General features: G+C 43.8%; 4 non-coding genes across 4 annotated transcripts; all 4 read right to left on the bottom strand.

Annotated features, from left to right (window-relative positions):
• Positions 1-1,180: 1,180 nt before the first annotated feature.
• On the bottom strand, positions 1,181-1,398 carry LOC138286011 (small nucleolar RNA U3). The gene has a single exon (XR_011201708.1). It is a non-coding gene; the product is annotated as a small nucleolar RNA U3 (small nucleolar RNA).
• A 4,123-nt stretch (positions 1,399-5,521) lies between these two features.
• On the bottom strand, positions 5,522-5,739 carry LOC138286012 (small nucleolar RNA U3). The gene has a single exon (XR_011201709.1). It is a non-coding gene; the product is annotated as a small nucleolar RNA U3 (small nucleolar RNA).
• A 4,123-nt stretch (positions 5,740-9,862) lies between these two features.
• On the bottom strand, positions 9,863-10,080 carry LOC138286013 (small nucleolar RNA U3). The gene has a single exon (XR_011201710.1). It is a non-coding gene; the product is annotated as a small nucleolar RNA U3 (small nucleolar RNA).
• A 4,121-nt stretch (positions 10,081-14,201) lies between these two features.
• Positions 14,202-14,419, bottom strand: LOC138286014 (small nucleolar RNA U3). Its single transcript, XR_011201711.1, has one exon. It is a non-coding gene; the product is annotated as a small nucleolar RNA U3 (small nucleolar RNA).
• Positions 14,420-15,034: the final 615 nt, after the last annotated feature.

The following is a 15,034-nucleotide window of genomic DNA, read 5'->3' on the forward strand; positions in this document are numbered from 1 at the left end:
ACAGGGCATTTAACTAATGTGACAGCAGAGGAACGACGCCTATGCTGACAGCTCAACATTTCGTTCAATGAGGTAAGAATGCTTTAAATTAAACAGGAAAGCCAAAAAAACGACATTTGCTAGAATATTAGACCAGATGGCTTATTCCAACCATTATTTGATTGTTGCAACTTCACTGTCCCCAATGAATCTTAAAAAATTCCAATGTCCTAAGACATCTAGCCCTTGATGTACTAGAGGTTGTGCGAGCGTTCCTGGGAAGCTGAATGATTTTCTGCTGCGCCTACAGGCTTTTATGGTAAGTAATCAGATGCAATCCTTTACGCTTACGTTACTTTGTGCTATGCGAGTCCCCGTGCAACACCTTAGCAAATGCCCAAGACGGCGTTCTTTGTCCTCATCGGTCTAAGATCCTCAACAGCCTTATACATTTTAGGACCTGTGACCAGGGTGTTACTCTTGGTTTTAGTCTAAAAAGACTAACTAGCATTAGAAAGCCCCTTTTCCCCACGTCAATTCGACAGGGCGATAAGCCACTGAGCGGCACTAATTGTGTGGAAGATGTCTAAACTCTAAAAATAGATCAAACATAGAGGCCCAGATTTATGAAACGCTTGCGTTATCACAGCGTAAGGCAACACCAGGGCATCAGTGAGGTTTACTAAACCACGCAAGGCCACCTTGCGTGGCATTGCATGTCTTAATAAATCTAGAGTAACCCATGGCAGCGCAAGTCGCTGCCTTGCGTTACTGTTTGCCGGGAAGGCGTTCCATGGGTAGGGAGTGGGTGATCTTAGGCATCCACCCATGCTCTTTCATGCATTCCCAGATTTACTAAGAGTAGTAAACCTGGGAACGCGTACGCCTTCCCAACTGAGGAGCAACAAGGAGAAATATCTTTGTTTCTCTACGTTTTATCCTCAAGTTGTCCTGCTGAGTTGCGTAAGAGGTGAGTAAATCTTCCCCTTCCCCGGGTCCATTTGAAAAGACCCTCCTTACTTAAATGTACCAAATTACGATTAGAAAGACCGTTTGAAAAGCTCAGTTTATAAAAGAAAGCCCCAAAAAAGCCCAAAAGAGGTGATTGCAAATACAAGTCAAGTGAGAATCTGGCAACCATCAAATATCCAAGAAAAGAAGTTTAAAATGCTGTACTCTCTTAAACTGAAACAAGAAGCTAACCACTCAGTTTGTGTTTCCTTCCTCCAGTTCTTCGTAAAAGAAGAGAGGAACGTTCATCAATAGCAGACAGCAGCTGCACAAATGCAACACTGTCCACTGGCTTCGCGCTCAGAAGAAAACACTACAACTCTTCCTCGTGGTTAGCGAAGACCAGACACTTTCGAACACATTTCCTCAGTTAAAAACTATAGAAATGATCCCTGAAAGTATAGTCTTGCCTGAACCACTTCCAGCTCACACAGACAGAAAAAGTGGAAACCCTTCTTACCTACAGTAAGCACCTGTTGGGCATCAAGTCAAAAAACATATAAATATATAGATAAGACCACAAAATAGCATTCAGCAGATGCGCGTGCATTTCTGTGCAAGAAAGAGTTCTCCCTAGAACTCGGGTGACACAATGCTTTAAAAATTTGCATATCAGAAATCAGCCACCAATCAAATTCAGCCTGCCTTTTCCCGGCCCTGTCTCACACACAGACACACACACACACACACAGGTTACCTGTTGGCTGCTCCTGAAACAGACAGAGGACTACAGTATGAAAGTTAAAGTTCAAACAGGTAAAGAAACGGCAGCCATACTTTCCTTTCCTGCTCTCGTTTACCGCAACAAACACATTTTAACTTGTTTAAAAAGTAAGAGAAACAGTTGGTAAACTCACAAAAAAGACAGTCTACCGTTACTTCCAGAGCTTTCGGCACTGCACTAAATGACAATTATTACCATTTCAAGATGGCTACGCATTATCAGACTGCACGAAGTGGGTGAATTTTACTGGAGATCGGACAGAATCACCAGAGCGCTTACTCTGTTCAAGTAAAGCAGCACACACTTGCCCTCTGAGTTCACATCATACTGTGCTGAAAGTGTAGGTGGTGAAAACACTGGGAATTATTCTTGTTCACAGCCTTCATTTTGAAGCTCAAGCCAAGACATGGATTTCTCTGGTAGTTTCATCCTCAGATATCTTGGTGAGATGTTCAACTTCCTGACGCAAATCGATTTACATGTTAAGAGGCAGAGCATTAATTAGCACTCATTTGGACTACTGCAATGCCTTACACAAGGGAAAATGGGGAAAACTTGAAACAAAACGGCAGGTTCCACAGGATTTTGCAGGAAGACAGTTTTCAATCAGAATATTTGGTTCAGATTATGACCTTTCAATGTGCCAAAAGCGTGATACTGATTGCTAGTGAATGAGAAACGACCTGGTAGGTTTGCAAGTATGGAAACAAAAGGTGTAGCAAGCAACCTACCTTTACATTTTGAAAAGTTGCACCACAGATCAAATGTATGGCAATGTCTTCAATCAGTCTCCCCAAACAAAGTAACTCTCCCCCAGTTCACGTGTAAGACCCTTACAAGGCGATGGCATTCCGCAGGAACCACGGGTTACAACGGAACCTACCACTTTCAGATGAGCTCTGAATACCTGGACATCAAAGAAAGCCTTCACATCAGCAACACCTTGTCCTACCAGCCGCTTTGAACATATGCAGCTTTTCCAGGCCCCATGACTTTTAGGCATCTCTGTATTATAGAAGTATCCAAAACACGGTTTATTTTTCTTGTACAGAAGATTCCGTTCACCGGGGAGTGAATCCTTGTCGGGACAATTTTGATCCTAGTATTCTTCAGAATAGGAACCGAACATTTCAGTGAATGTATCCGTCATCCAGCCCTTCCTCAAATGAAGAAAGGAACAGCCATCAACAAAAGACAGTTGTTTCATAAATACAACTCTGCCCTTCCTTTCCAGATCAGGGCTTTTCTGCAACAACTCTCTGACACTTACAAACACTGGGGCAGATTTACGACATTTTGGCGCAGGGCAGCACAGCAAGTCACATTGCTGTGCCCTGTGTCAAAGAAAACGGGCAATAATGTGTTATATGTATGCAATACTGTCCTTTTCCACTGCGCTGGAGCCATTTTGACTGCCTAGAGCCAGCGCCGGCAACCTTGCACCATGGTGCAAGGTTGTCTGCGTTGTAGGCAAAATTGTTTTTGTGAAGGAAGAGGCACCTTCCTACACAAAAACAATCTTGGGAGGCTTTTCCCTTTTCCTATGCGTGCTGCAAAACGCAGCACACATAGAAAGGGGAAACAACAAAGAGAAATAAAGATATTTCTCCTCACTGACCCTCCCCTGGGGAGGGGTAAGGTGTTGGTGCATTCCCAGATTTACATGGCTCTGTAAATTTGGGGATGCGTCTAACAACATGGGTGTTGCGTTGGAACACACACTGCAAAGCCCTTGGATCGCCTCCCTAATGCAGAGTAAGCCAGCGCACCGCTTTACAATGCCTTGCCTTAATCACTATCTACGGGACTATTCAAAGCCACGCCAAGTGGCTTTGCGTGATCTCCTAGATATGGTTAAAAGGTCTGACCGCTGTTGCGTCACTAGAAGTCACGCAACTGCAGTGCAAGCCTCTCTTAAATATGCCCCACTAGTTCCAGTTTCTTTCTTCAGAAACTTTTTATAACGCTATGCCACTCTGTTCCAGTGGCACAGGAAGATGTCACAACAGCATTTTTGCTGCCATCTGGCTTAGCTCTCAGATGGTAAGTGATACAGACTTTAAAAACTGCTGCTGTGGTCTATGCCGCTAACTAAAGTATTGCTTCAGCACGACAGGCTCAAGTTGAAGGCGAAAAACAGTCCACATCCCCTCTTCCAGCAGGCTAGAGGGTACCACAATTTAGTCTTACTTTGTTTTTTGTTTTTATATTTACTTATCTATTTATTTCATTATTTTAAAAAAGGACATTGCTGGGAAGGCAGTCGGGCTACGCTCCTGGCTCCTATAAAGCCAAGATTAGGCAAAGTTTTGAAGCACTCAACTGGCCTGCCGCCAGAGCGGAACCTTCTCCAATTCACGCTCTGCCGCCAACCCACCCACCTCGTTTCCCCGGCATTGGGGCATGTTTGAACTCCAAAATGGCGGCCTCCGGGGTTCCACACATTGCAGCTTTACCATTTTCAAGGTACAGGGATTATTCTACTGTTTAAAAGCTGCTGGCATTCCGATTTTCTTCATGAGGCTATCAATCTTGCAGTGTTCTAATATAGCATACGAGAACATTATTAGGGGCCCAAAGGGATCATTAAACGTCTTCTGTTGAGAGTTATTGACAAAAGCGAGGGGACAGGGCATTTAACTAATGTGACAGCAGAGGAACGACGCCTATGCTGACAGCTCAACATTTCGTTCAATGAGGTAAGAATGCTTTAAATTAAACAGGAAAGCCAAAAAAACGACATTTGCTAGAATATTAGACCAGATGGCTTATTCCAACCATTATTTGATTGTTGCAACTTCACTGTCCCCAATGAATCTTAAAAAATTCCAATGTCCTAAGACATCTAGCCCTTGATGTACTAGAGGTTGTGCGAGCGTTCCTGGGAAGCTGAATGATTTTCTGCTGCGCCTACAGGCTTTTATGGTAAGTAATCAGATGCAATCCTTTACGCTTACGTTACTTTGTGCTATGCGAGTCCCCGTGCAACACCTTAGCAAATGCCCAAGACGGCGTTCTTTGTCCTCATCGGTCTAAGATCCTCAACAGCCTTATACATTTTAGGACCTGTGACCAGGGTGTTACTCTTGGTTTTAGTCTAAAAAGACTAACTAGCATTAGAAAGCCCCTTTTCCCCACGTCAATTCGACAGGGCGATAAGCCACTGAGCGGCACTAATTGTGTGGAAGATGTCTAAACTCTAAAAATAGATCAAACATAGAGGCCCAGATTTATGAAACGCTTGCGTTATCACAGCGTAAGGCAACACCAGGGCATCAGTGAGGTTTACTAAACCACGCAAGGCCACCTTGCGTGGCATTGCATGTCTTAATAAATCTAGAGTAACCCATGGCAGCGCAAGTCGCTGCCTTGCGTTACTGTTTGCCGGGAAGGCGTTCCATGGGTAGGGAGTGGGTGATCTTAGGCATCCACCCATGCTCTTTCATGCATTCCCAGATTTACTAAGAGTAGTAAACCTGGGAACGCGTACGCCTTCCCAACTGAGGAGCAACAAGGAGAAATATCTTTGTTTCTCTACGTTTTATCCTCAAGTTGTCCTGCTGAGTTGCGTAAGAGGTGAGTAAATCTTCCCCTTCCCCGGGTCCATTTGAAAAGACCCTCCTTACTTAAATGTACCAAATTACGATTAGAAAGACCGTTTGAAAAGCTCAGTTTATAAAAGAAAGCCCCAAAAAAGCCCAAAAGAGGTGATTGCAAATACAAGTCAAGTGAGAATCTGGCAACCATCAAATATCCAAGAAAAGAAGTTTAAAATGCTGTACTCTCTTAAACTGAAACAAGAAGCTAACCACTCAGTTTGTGTTTCCTTCCTCCAGTTCTTCGTAAAAGAAGAGAGGAACGTTCATCAATAGCAGACAGCAGCTGCACAAATGCAACACTGTCCACTGGCTTCGCGCTCAGAAGAAAACACTACAACTCTTCCTCGTGGTTAGCGAAGACCAGACACTTTCGAACACATTTCCTCAGTTAAAAACTATAGAAATGATCCCTGAAAGTATAGTCTTGCCTGAACCACTTCCAGCTCACACAGACAGAAAAAGTGGAAACCCTTCTTACCTACAGTAAGCACCTGTTGGGCATCAAGTCAAAAAACATATAAATATATAGATAAGACCACAAAATAGCATTCAGCAGATGCGCGTGCATTTCTGTGCAAGAAAGAGTTCTCCCTAGAACTCGGGTGACACAATGCTTTAAAAATTTGCATATCAGAAATCAGCCACCAATCAAATTCAGCCTGCCTTTTCCCGGCCCTGTCTCACACACAGACACACACACACACACACAGGTTACCTGTTGGCTGCTCCTGAAACAGACAGAGGACTACAGTATGAAAGTTAAAGTTCAAACAGGTAAAGAAACGGCAGCCATACTTTCCTTTCCTGCTCTCGTTTACCGCAACAAACACATTTTAACTTGTTTAAAAAGTAAGAGAAACAGTTGGTAAACTCACAAAAAAGACAGTCTACCGTTACTTCCAGAGCTTTCGGCACTGCACTAAATGACAATTATTACCATTTCAAGATGGCTACGCATTATCAGACTGCACGAAGTGGGTGAATTTTACTGGAGATCGGACAGAATCACCAGAGCGCTTACTCTGTTCAAGTAAAGCAGCACACACTTGCCCTCTGAGTTCACATCATACTGTGCTGAAAGTGTAGGTGGTGAAAACACTGGGAATTATTCTTGTTCACAGCCTTCATTTTGAAGCTCAAGCCAAGACATGGATTTCTCTGGTAGTTTCATCCTCAGATATCTTGGTGAGATGTTCAACTTCCTGACGCAAATCGATTTACATGTTAAGAGGCAGAGCATTAATTAGCACTCATTTGGACTACTGCAATGCCTTACACAAGGGAAAATGGGGAAAACTTGAAACAAAACGGCAGGTTCCACAGGATTTTGCAGGAAGACAGTTTTCAATCAGAATATTTGGTTCAGATTATGACCTTTCAATGTGCCGAAAGCGTGATACTGATTGCTAGTGAATGAGAAACGACCTGGTAGGTTTGCAAGTATGGAAACAAAAGGTGTAGCAAGCAACCTACCTTTACATTTTGAAAAGTTGCACCACAGATCAAATGTATGGCAATGTCTTCAATCAGTCTCCCCAAACAAAGTAACTCTCCCCCAGTTCACGTGTAAGACCCTTACAAGGCGATGGCATTCCGCAGGAACCACGGGTTACAACGGAACCTACCACTTTCAGATGAGCTCTGAATACCTGGACATCAAAGAAAGCCTTCACATCAGCAACACCTTGTCCTACCAGCCGCTTTGAACATATGCAGCTTTTCCAGGCCCCATGACTTTTAGGCATCTCTGTATTATAGAAGTATCCAAAACACGGTTTATTTTTCTTGTACAGAAGATTCCGTTCACCGGGGAGTGAATCCTTGTCGGGACAATTTTGATCCTAGTATTCTTCAGAATAGGAACCGAACATTTCAGTGAATGTATCCGTCATCCAGCCCTTCCTCAAATGAAGAAAGGAACAGCCATCAACAAAAGACAGTTGTTTCATAAATACAACTCTGCCCTTCCTTTCCAGATCAGGGCTTTTCTGCAACAACTCTCTGACACTTACAAACACTGGGGCAGATTTACGACATTTTGGCGCAGGGCAGCACAGCAAGTCACATTGCTGTGCCCTGTGTCAAAGAAAACGGGCAATAATGTGTTATATGTATGCAATACTGTCCTTTTCCACTGCGCTGGAGCCATTTTGACTGCCTAGAGCCAGCGCCGGCAACCTTGCACCATGGTGCAAGGTTGTCTGCGTTGTAGGCAAAATTGTTTTTGTGAAGGAAGAGGCACCTTCCTACACAAAAACAATCTTGGGAGGCTTTTCCCTTTTCCTATGCGTGCTGCAAAACGCAGCACACATAGAAAGGGGAAACAACAAAGAGAAATAAAGATATTTCTCCTCACTGACCCTCCCCTGGGGAGGGGTAAGGTGTTGGTGCATTCCCAGATTTACATGGCTCTGTAAATTTGGGGATGCGTCTAACAACATGGGTGTTGCGTTGGAACACACACTGCAAAGCCCTTGGATCGCCTCCCTAATGCAGAGTAAGCCAGCGCACCGCTTTACAATGCCTTGCCTTAATCACTATCTACGGGACTATTCAAAGCCACGCCAAGTGGCTTTGCGTGATCTCCTAGATATGGTTAAAAGGTCTGACCGCTGTTGCGTCACTAGAAGTCACGCAACTGCAGTGCAAGCCTCTCTTAAATATGCCCCACTAGTTCCAGTTTCTTTCTTCAGAAACTTTTTATAACGCTATGCCACTCTGTTCCAGTGGCACAGGAAGATGTCACAACAGCATTTTTGCTGCCATCTGGCTTAGCTCTCAGATGGTAAGTGATACAGACTTTAAAAACTGCTGCTGTGGTCTATGCCGCTAACTAAAGTATTGCTTCAGCACGACAGGCTCAAGTTGAAGGCGAAAAACAGTCCACATCCCCTCTTCCAGCAGGCTAGAGGGTACCACAATTTAGTCTTACTTTGTTTTTTGTTTTTATATTTACTTATCTATTTATTTCATTATTTTAAAAAAGGACATTGCTGGGAAGGCAGTCGGGCTACGCTCCTGGCTCCTATAAAGCCAAGATTAGGCAAAGTTTTGAAGCACTCAACTGGCCTGCCGCCAGAGCGGAACCTTCTCCAATTCACGCTCTGCCGCCAACCCACCCACCTCGTTTCCCCGGCATTGGGGCATGTTTGAACTCCAAAATGGCGGCCTCCGGGGTTCCACACATTGCAGCTTTACCATTTTCAAGGTACAGGGATTATTCTACTGTTTAAAAGCTGCTGGCATTCCGATTTTCTTCATGAGGCTATCAATCTTGCAGTGTTCTAATATAGCATACGAGAACATTATTAGGGGCCCAAAGGGATCATTAAACGTCTTCTGTTGAGAGTTATTGACAAAAGCGAGGGGACAGGGCATTTAACTAATGTGACAGCAGAGGAACGACGCCTATGCTGACAGCTCAACATTTCGTTCAATGAGGTAAGAATGCTTTAAATTAAACAGGAAAGCCAAAAAAACGACATTTGCTAGAATATTAGACCAGATGGCTTATTCCAACCATTATTTGATTGTTGCAACTTCACTGTCCCCAATGAATCTTAAAAAATTCCAATGTCCTAAGACATCTAGCCCTTGATGTACTAGAGGTTGTGCGAGCGTTCCTGGGAAGCTGAATGATTTTCTGCTGCGCCTACAGGCTTTTATGGTAAGTAATCAGATGCAATCCTTTACGCTTACGTTACTTTGTGCTATGCGAGTCCCCGTGCAACACCTTAGCAAATGCCCAAGACGGCGTTCTTTGTCCTCATCGGTCTAAGATCCTCAACAGCCTTATACATTTTAGGACCTGTGACCAGGGTGTTACTCTTGGTTTTAGTCTAAAAAGACTAACTAGCATTAGAAAGCCCCTTTTCCCCACGTCAATTCGACAGGGCGATAAGCCACTGAGCGGCACTAATTGTGTGGAAGATGTCTAAACTCTAAAAATAGATCAAACATAGAGGCCCAGATTTATGAAACGCTTGCGTTATCACAGCGTAAGGCAACACCAGGGCATCAGTGAGGTTTACTAAACCACGCAAGGCCACCTTGCGTGGCATTGCATGTCTTAATAAATCTAGAGTAACCCATGGCAGCGCAAGTCGCTGCCTTGCGTTACTGTTTGCCGGGAAGGCGTTCCATGGGTAGGGAGTGGGTGATCTTAGGCATCCACCCATGCTCTTTCATGCATTCCCAGATTTACTAAGAGTAGTAAACCTGGGAACGCGTACGCCTTCCCAACTGAGGAGCAACAAGGAGAAATATCTTTGTTTCTCTACGTTTTATCCTCAAGTTGTCCTGCTGAGTTGCGTAAGAGGTGAGTAAATCTTCCCCTTCCCCGGGTCCATTTGAAAAGACCCTCCTTACTTAAATGTACCAAATTACGATTAGAAAGACCGTTTGAAAAGCTCAGTTTATAAAAGAAAGCCCCAAAAAAGCCCAAAAGAGGTGATTGCAAATACAAGTCAAGTGAGAATCTGGCAACCATCAAATATCCAAGAAAAGAAGTTTAAAATGCTGTACTCTCTTAAACTGAAACAAGAAGCTAACCACTCAGTTTGTGTTTCCTTCCTCCAGTTCTTCGTAAAAGAAGAGAGGAACGTTCATCAATAGCAGACAGCAGCTGCACAAATGCAACACTGTCCACTGGCTTCGCGCTCAGAAGAAAACACTACAACTCTTCCTCGTGGTTAGCGAAGACCAGACACTTTCGAACACATTTCCTCAGTTAAAAACTATAGAAATGATCCCTGAAAGTATAGTCTTGCCTGAACCACTTCCAGCTCACACAGACAGAAAAAGTGGAAACCCTTCTTACCTACAGTAAGCACCTGTTGGGCATCAAGTCAAAAAACATATAAATATATAGATAAGACCACAAAATAGCATTCAGCAGATGCGCGTGCATTTCTGTGCAAGAAAGAGTTCTCCCTAGAACTCGGGTGACACAATGCTTTAAAAATTTGCATATCAGAAATCAGCCACCAATCAAATTCAGCCTGCCTTTTCCCGGCCCTGTCTCACACACAGACACACACACACACACAGGTTACCTGTTGGCTGCTCCTGAAACAGACAGAGGACTACAGTATGAAAGTTAAAGTTCAAACAGGTAAAGAAACGGCAGCCATACTTTCCTTTCCTGCTCTCGTTTACCGCAACAAACACATTTTAACTTGTTTAAAAAGTAAGAGAAACAGTTGGTAAACTCACAAAAAAGACAGTCTACCGTTACTTCCAGAGCTTTCGGCACTGCACTAAATGACAATTATTACCATTTCAAGATGGCTACGCATTATCAGACTGCACGAAGTGGGTGAATTTTACTGGAGATCGGACAGAATCACCAGAGCGCTTACTCTGTTCAAGTAAAGCAGCACACACTTGCCCTCTGAGTTCACATCATACTGTGCTGAAAGTGTAGGTGGTGAAAACACTGGGAATTATTCTTGTTCACAGCCTTCATTTTGAAGCTCAAGCCAAGACATGGATTTCTCTGGTAGTTTCATCCTCAGATATCTTGGTGAGATGTTCAACTTCCTGACGCAAATCGATTTACATGTTAAGAGGCAGAGCATTAATTAGCACTCATTTGGACTACTGCAATGCCTTACACAAGGGAAAATGGGGAAAACTTGAAACAAAACGGCAGGTTCCACAGGATTTTGCAGGAAGACAGTTTTCAATCAGAATATTTGGTTCAGATTATGACCTTTCAATGTGCCAAAAGCGTGATACTGATTGCTAGTGAATGAGAAACGACCTGGTAGGTTTGCAAGTATGGAAACAAAAGGTGTAGCAAGCAACCTACCTTTACATTTTGAAAAGTTGCACCACAGATCAAATGTATGGCAATGTCTTCAATCAGTCTCCCCAAACAAAGTAACTCTCCCCCAGTTCACGTGTAAGACCCTTACAAGGCGATGGCATTCCGCAGGAACCACGGGTTACAACGGAACCTACCACTTTCAGATGAGCTCTGAATACCTGGACATCAAAGAAAGCCTTCACATCAGCAACACCTTGTCCTACCAGCCGCTTTGAACATATGCAGCTTTTCCAGGCCCCATGACTTTTAGGCATCTCTGTATTATAGAAGTATCCAAAACACGGTTTATTTTTCTTGTACAGAAGATTCCGTTCACCGGGGAGTGAATCCTTGTCGGGACAATTTTGATCCTAGTATTCTTCAGAATAGGAACCGAACATTTCAGTGAATGTATCCGTCATCCAGCCCTTCCTCAAATGAAGAAAGGAACAGCCATCAACAAAAGACAGTTGTTTCATAAATACAACTCTGCCCTTCCTTTCCAGATCAGGGCTTTTCTGCAACAACTCTCTGACACTTACAAACACTGGGGCAGATTTACGACATTTTGGCGCAGGGCAGCACAGCAAGTCACATTGCTGTGCCCTGTGTCAAAGAAAACGGGCAATAATGTGTTATATGTATGCAATACTGTCCTTTTCCACTGCGCTGGAGCCATTTTGACTGCCTAGAGCCAGCGCCGGCAACCTTGCACCATGGTGCAAGGTTGTCTGCGTTGTAGGCAAAATTGTTTTTGTGAAGGAAGAGGCACCTTCCTACACAAAAACAATCTTGGGAGGCTTTTCCCTTTTCCTATGCGTGCTGCAAAACGCAGCACACATAGAAAGGGGAAACAACAAAGAGAAATAAAGATATTTCTCCTCACTGACCCTCCCCTGGGGAGGGGTAAGGTGTTGGTGCATTCCCAGATTTACATGGCTCTGTAAATTTGGGGATGCGTCTAACAACATGGGTGTTGCGTTGGAACACACACTGCAAAGCCCTTGGATCGCCTCCCTAATGCAGAGTAAGCCAGCGCACCGCTTTACAATGCCTTGCCTTAATCACTATCTACGGGACTATTCAAAGCCACGCCAAGTGGCTTTGCGTGATCTCCTAGATATGGTTAAAAGGTCTGACCGCTGTTGCGTCACTAGAAGTCACGCAACTGCAGTGCAAGCCTCTCTTAAATATGCCCCACTAGTTCCAGTTTCTTTCTTCAGAAACTTTTTATAACGCTATGCCACTCTGTTCCAGTGGCACAGGAAGATGTCACAACAGCATTTTTGCTGCCATCTGGCTTAGCTCTCAGATGGTAAGTGATACAGACTTTAAAAACTGCTGCTGTGGTCTATGCCGCTAACTAAAGTATTGCTTCAGCACGACAGGCTCAAGTTGAAGGCGAAAAACAGTCCACATCCCCTCTTCCAGCAGGCTAGAGGGTACCACAATTTAGTCTTACTTTGTTTTTTGTTTTTATATTTACTTATCTATTTATTTCATTATTTTAAAAAAGGACATTGCTGGGAAGGCAGTCGGGCTACGCTCCTGGCTCCTATAAAGCCAAGATTAGGCAAAGTTTTGAAGCACTCAACTGGCCTGCCGCCAGAGCGGAACCTTCTCCAATTCACGCTCTGCCGCCAACCCACCCACCTCGTTTCCCCGGCATTGGGGCATGTTTGAACTCCAAAATGGCGGCCTCCGGGGTTCCACACATTGCAGCTTTACCATTTTCAAGGTACAGGGATTATTCTACTGTTTAAAAGCTGCTGGCATTCCGATTTTCTTCATGAGGCTATCAATCTTGCAGTGTTCTAATATAGCATACGAGAACATTATTAGGGGCCCAAAGGGATCATTAAACGTCTTCTGTTGAGAGTTATTGACAAAAGCGAGGGGACAGGGCATTTAACTAATGTGACAGCAGAGGAACGACGCCTATGCTGACAGCTCAACATTTCGTTCAATGAGGTAAGAATGCTTTAAATTAAACAGGAAAGCCAAAAAAACGACATTTGCTAGAATATTAGACCAGATGGCTTATTCCAACCATTATTTGATTGTTGCAACTTCACTGTCCCCAATGAATCTTAAAAAATTCCAATGTCCTAAGACATCTAGCCCTTGATGTACTAGAGGTTGTGCGAGCGTTCCTGGGAAGCTGAATGATTTTCTGCTGCGCCTACAGGCTTTTATGGTAAGTAATCAGATGCAATCCTTTACGCTTACGTTACTTTGTGCTATGCGAGTCCCCGTGCAACACCTTAGCAAATGCCCAAGACGGCGTTCTTTGTCCTCATCGGTCTAAGATCCTCAACAGCCTTATACATTTTAGGACCTGTGACCAGGGTGTTACTCTTGGTTTTAGTCTAAAAAGACTAACTAGCATTAGAAAGCCCCTTTTCCCCACGTCAATTCGACAGGGCGATAAGCCACTGAGCGGCACTAATTGTGTGGAAGATGTCTAAACTCTAAAAATAGATCAAACATAGAGGCCCAGATTTATGAAACGCTTGCGTTATCACAGCGTAAGGCAACACCAGGGCATCAGTGAGGTTTACTAAACCACGCAAGGCCACCTTGCGTGGCATTGCATGTCTTAATAAATCTAGAGTAACCCATGGCAGCGCAAGTCGCTGCCTTGCGTTACTGTTTGCCGGGAAGGCGTTCCATGGGTAGGGAGTGGGTGATCTTAGGCATCCACCCATGCTCTTTCATGCATTCCCAGATTTACTAAGAGTAGTAAACCTGGGAACGCGTACGCCTTCCCAACTGAGGAGCAACAAGGAGAAATATCTTTGTTTCTCTACGTTTTATCCTCAAGTTGTCCTGCTGAGTTGCGTAAGAGGTGAGTAAATCTTCCCCTTCCCCGGGTCCATTTGAAAAGACCCTCCTTACTTAAATGTACCAAATTACGATTAGAAAGACCGTTTGAAAAGCTCAGTTTATAAAAGAAAGCCCCAAAAAAGCCCAAAAGAGGTGATTGCAAATACAAGTCAAGTGAGAATCTGGCAACCATCAAATATCCAAGAAAAGAAGTTTAAAATGCTGTACTCTCTTAAACTGAAACAAGAAGCTAACCACTCAGTTTGTGTTTCCTTCCTCCAGTTCTTCGTAAAAGAAGAGAGGAACGTTCATCAATAGCAGACAGCAGCTGCACAAATGCAACACTGTCCACTGGCTTCGCGCTCAGAAGAAAACACTACAACTCTTCCTCGTGGTTAGCGAAGACCAGACACTTTCGAACACATTTCCTCAGTTAAAAACTATAGAAATGATCCCTGAAAGTATAGTCTTGCCTGAACCACTTCCAGCTCACACAGACAGAAAAAGTGGAAACCCTTCTTACCTACAGTAAGCACCTGTTGGGCATCAAGTCAAAAAACATATAAATATATAGATAAGACCACAAAATAGCATTCAGCAGATGCGCGTGCATTTCTGTGCAAGAAAGAGTTCTCCCTAGAACTCGGGTGACACAATGCTTTAAAAATTTGCATATCAGAAATCAGCCACCAATCAAATTCAGCCTGCCTTTTCCCGGCCCTGTCTCACACACAGACACACACACACACACAGGTTACCTGTTGGCTGCTCCTGAAACAGACAGAGGACTACAGTATGAAAGTTAAAGTTCAAACAGGTAAAGAAACGGCAGCCATACTTTCCTTTCCTGCTCTCGTTTACCGCAACAAACACATTTTAACTTGTTTAAAAAGTAAGAGAAACAGTTGGTAAACTCACAAAAAAGACAGTCTACCGTTACTTCCAGAGCTTTCGGCACTGCACTAAATGACAATTATTACCATTTCAAGATGGCTACGCATTATCAGACTGCACGAAGTGGGTGAATTTTACTGGAGATCGGACAGAATCACCAGAGCGCTTACTCTGTTCAAGTAAAGCAGCACA

The sequence above is a fragment of the Pleurodeles waltl genome, chromosome 3_1, assembly GCF_031143425.1.
Source record: "Pleurodeles waltl isolate 20211129_DDA chromosome 3_1, aPleWal1.hap1.20221129, whole genome shotgun sequence".
Classification (NCBI taxonomy): domain Eukaryota; kingdom Metazoa; phylum Chordata; class Amphibia; order Caudata; family Salamandridae; genus Pleurodeles; species Pleurodeles waltl.